A 4884-nucleotide genomic window follows, 5' to 3' on the forward strand; every position below is an offset into this window, starting at 1 on the left:
ATGGACAGACGAATGCATGGACGGATGGGACATTTGAGATACAGTTGGGTAACGGGAGAGAGAGCGAGATGGAGGGATTGATGTAGCGAGAGGCAGTTACAGAATTATTCAAATACGCAGAACGTGTACCTCTGATCATCCCTCACCTCGCCATATGAATCTTTCCCAGTAAGGTTAGCTTTCTTGACCTGCCCAAATTCACAACCACTGGTGATTAACACCACTATTCCCGAGAACCCAACTCGCAGTAGTACATATATATTCTGTAAATTATTTGTCTGTTATATCTCATATCTGTATTAATAAATGGCATTCGCTCTACAAATTACTTCTTCTTTTTTTTTCCAGGAACACAGAAGATCCAACTAAACCGAGGCGAACACCTCCATGCAGGTTACCATGTGCTCATACTGTCTACTCTCCATACCGAGCCAGTGTGAGCTTCAGGTCAGGCACCGTGCCAAAGGAGGAGTAGTAAAGCTGGATCTGGTCTGCCATGGGGCCACGTTGGTATCTGAGGGCCCCTGGTGCACCACCATCCCCTTCAACACCTGCACGGTATCTGAATTATGGAGCAAATAACACATAACTATTAATTTCCACATTTATTTGGTAGACCTGCCATGCCCCATCCCTCAGCGAGGCTCTCTGCAAAGCTGAACGGGCCAAGGTGGTACTCTGTGCGACCTACCCAGCAGAAGCCCCCCGTTCTCCGACCGCACATCAGGTTGGCCAACTATGATGAAGAGGAGGAGGCAGAAGAGGTCTACCAAATTTGGCCACCACCACAGCAGTCTCAGTGATGGCCTCCGACATCCAGGCCACATCCACCCTGGCTGATTGACCGCTTTTATCGGTGTGACGAGCCTGGTCACATAGCCCACGACTGCCCAGCACCAGCACCGAAAGCCAGAGTCACCCAGCCGGCGGAGAAACAACAGCGGAGTGGCCTAGTGAGGGGACCACCACTCCAGTCTCCAGCCCCCCTTCAAGGCTAATGCACGCTGGTTGGCCAACTAGGTCACACCAAAGGACTGTATCTGAACTGCCAACTCGACGGTCGACCCTGCCGGGCCCTTGTAGAAATGGGGTCTACCATTTCTCTGGTGCAGCCTGGCATCCTCCCGGGCACCACCAACCCACTCTCGGTGGCATGGGCACCAACCAACACCTAGCTGATGACGGTGACGGAAAAAAAGCCCCATGTGCTCTGTCCCCAGGTCCTTCAGATGGTCCATGGCTCAGTGGGGGCAGGGCACCACGGGAACGCTAAGACCCTCCACCGTTTCAGGGAGCGGTTCTACTGGCCTGGCTGTTGACGAGACGTGGAGCTACATGTGCACTGCTGCAACTCCTGCACCGCCCAGAAGGGACCAACCCAGCGCTCCCACGCCCCACTGCAGCAGTACTTGGTGTTTGGGGCCCTGCCTGAGCCTGAGATTGCTGGGGGAAAAGAAATGGACTACTTCCGAAGACTGAGGGACCGCATGCAGGTGGTCCACGACTACACCCGCTGGGCCCAGGCCAATTCCATAGTGCAGCAGAAGAGGACCTATGACATATGGTGCCTTGGGCAGACCTTCATGCCAGGGGACAACGTATGGGTGTATTGTCCCGTTTGCAAGAAGGGGATTTCTCTTGAGTTTTGCAGCCACTGGCAGGGGCCCGGCAAGGTCATGAGCTAGCTGTCTGAGGTGGTGGTACCGGGTACGCATGCCCGGCTGGCGGCGCATGGTGGTGCTGCACCAGGACAGACTCACCCCATACTGCCCCCTTGCTCCGCTTGTTGTTGTTGGGAGGGGGGGCGACAATAGCACCCCATACACTAATCAGTATAACTCGCCTCCAGTTGCGCTTCCTGTGAGCCCCAGGCAGCCTGTTTGCCAGCAATGGCACCCTGGGTATTTAGGAACTATGTGTTGGATGATGAGGTCGTCAAGGACAACTGACCCCTCAGATGGGGGCTATGTAGTGACTGGAGGAAGTGGTCGCTCTGACTGTCAGTGGTTCTGTGCTGGGAGAGTGCAGGGGCTCATGGGACTGTTAATGTTCGAGTTGGGGTTGTTGTGATTTGTGTCGTTACATCATTTGCATGTTCGGGTGTTCCGTTAATTTTGGGATGTGTTGTTGTTTGGGGGTTTGACTTTGACAGTGCTTGGGACGCAGGTTTGGCATCAAGAGAAAGCTCGTCTCTGTCATTCATTCTTCCACGCAAGTTCACCACAATATGTCATATCCTTTGCTGGCATGAAATGTCACAACTCGGGTATTACTGATAGTTCCCAATTTCTCACTGGTAATTAATTATGGCTTTAATACAATTTAGTTAATAACAAAGGGTTAAATTGCTGGTAACTCGTATACAGTAAACAAGGCTGGATTATGGACTGGACATGCCGGGTGAGTGCCCTTGGGTCCCGAACCACGAGGGGCCCCAAAAGGTCAGGGGTATTGTGTCCGTGTATAGAAGGGATCCCTAATCATACCCTACAAGGGACGTTTGTTCCAACCCTGCGTCGCAATGCAGGGCCCAAGCTAGTCTCTATTGATGCGGGGCCCCAAGCTACAAAGTCCCTATTGATGCGGGGGCCCCAAGCTACAAAGTCTCTACTGATGCAGGGCCCCAAGCTAGTCTCTATTGATGCAGGGCCCCAAGCTACAAAGTTCCTATTGATGCAGGGGCCCCAAGCTACAAAGTCCCTATTGATGCGGGGGCCCCAAGCTACAAAGTCTCTACTGATGCAGGGCCCCAAGCTAGTCTCTATTGATGCAGGGCCCCAAGCTACAAAGTCCCTGTTGATGCAGGGCCCCAAGCTTCATTGTTTCATTGTGTACAGTTAAACAAATGTGCTAGCTAGAACGCCCATACTGAAAAATAATCAAACAGATAGCTTTACTGAAACATGCCCATATTTCACTAAATGATTTGCTCTGAAACAACATTTATTTCCTGTTGGTAAGCCGGTGTAAGTGGGAAGAAGGCTCCGCAATATGTCTGCGGTGCTCTGAGCCGCTACTCTCATCTCTGTTTGTTTTGTGATTCAAAATTGTGTTGTACTTTGCAGTCGCCATCCGAATCCCATGCAGGTTGGCATAGCGGCGACTACCGTGTTGGGTATTTGCATTAGTTTTACATTTAACCAATGTTTAGTACTGTTCGCGTGGCCTATCTGATGGGGCGGGGGCGAGGGGGGGCAATGGACGTGCGTGCCCCAGGGCCCCCTGGTGGGTTAATCCGGCCATGACAGCAAACACGATTGAGTTTCCAAGGAGAAATTGAAAGAAGTGTACAACGTCCATTAGCGAGTGGGTGAGTTGGAGGCCAGGTTGACGAGGCGCTTCCTGTCTAAAAACAAGTCGCCTGTCTTAACGACAGGAGGAATGAATAAAACATGTGACCTTAGCGAGGTGGGCGGGGCTGCTGCCACACTGGTTCTCCTGTTGATAAAGGCTTTTCTGCGCCAGCGGTTGCCGCTGAAGCTCCTGTAACGGCGGCCTACACGATGCCGTTCTCTGTTCAGCGTGCGGTGGCGGCGGCGGGTGTGCCGGAACCGCTTGTCCCAACCGGAAGTGTTTGTTCGGCCTCGAACCATTCACTGGGCAGCGTCAGAGTCACCGTGCACAGGCCTAAAGGAGCTGCGGGACAAAGCAGAAGACAGAGAGGACGGATGGAGAGAGGGAGACACACACACCATACTGATCCTGATTCTAACCCGAACTCCAGACCCAAATCCGAACCTAAAATGGTCCCTTTTCCTCACGAGGGCCCATAAACTGTCCCACAAGGTAGGTGGCTTTCAGGTTTTTGAATCCTGGTGGGGACATTTGGTCCCAATAGGATAGAAGAACCTGGTGCACACACACATACACACAGAGATACACACACAAACACGCATACACACGGGCAGACCACATAGGATGCACACTGCAAAGGGTACATCCTACACACGGTATACCAGGGGCTCATGCCACGACCCACCTGTGCAGATGGTTGTAGCCCACCAGTGTGTTCACATTAAAAAGCAAGAGATTCTTAATACGTGATGACGTAATTAACAACCATTTCAGGATTGTTCATCAATGCAGCCTTTTTGGGGGGGGGGGGGTTCCCCCTCTCTTTTTCCTCCCCAATTGTATCCGACCAAATTACCCCACTCTTCCGAGCCGTCCCGTCGCTGCTTCTCACCCCCTCTGCTGTCCGGGAGGGCTGCAGACTACCACATGCCTCCTCCCATACATGTGGAGTCGCCAGCCGCTTCTTTTCACCTGACAGTGAGGAGTTTCACCAGGGGGACGTAGCGCCGTGGGAGGATCACGCTACTCCCCCCAGTTCTCCCCACCCCACCCCCCCGAACAGGCGCCCAACCGCCATCCAGAGGAGGCGCTAGTGCAGCGACCAGGACACGTACCCACATTCAGCTTCCCACCCAAAGACACAGCCAATTGTTGTCTGTAGGGACGCTCCGACCACGAGGTAACACCGGGATTCGAACCCGGGTCCCCGTGTTGGTAGGCAACGGAACAGACCGCTACGCTACCCGGACACCCGCATTGAACCAGTTTTAGTCATTTCTGGGAAACAAATCATTGTGCTGTGTTGACTCCAAAGCATTTCTGAGGCAAGTGCAGTTTGTATACACTTTGCTATCAGTGGACAAATTAATAAAGGTTGTCACGACATCCTGAGACCCACCCAGCCCCCCACCGCCACCCAGCCCCCTGCTGCCACCCAGCCCCCCACCGCCACCCAGCCCCCCTGCTGCCACCCAGCACCCTGCTGCCACCCAGCCCCCCACCGCCACCCAGCCCCCTGCTGCCACCCCGCCCCTCGGCTGCCACCCCGCCCCTCGCTGCCCACCAGCTCCCTGCTGCCTCCCAGCCCCC

The sequence above is a fragment of the Lampris incognitus genome, chromosome 5, assembly GCF_029633865.1.
Source record: "Lampris incognitus isolate fLamInc1 chromosome 5, fLamInc1.hap2, whole genome shotgun sequence".
In the NCBI taxonomy this organism is placed as follows: domain Eukaryota; kingdom Metazoa; phylum Chordata; class Actinopteri; order Lampriformes; family Lampridae; genus Lampris; species Lampris incognitus.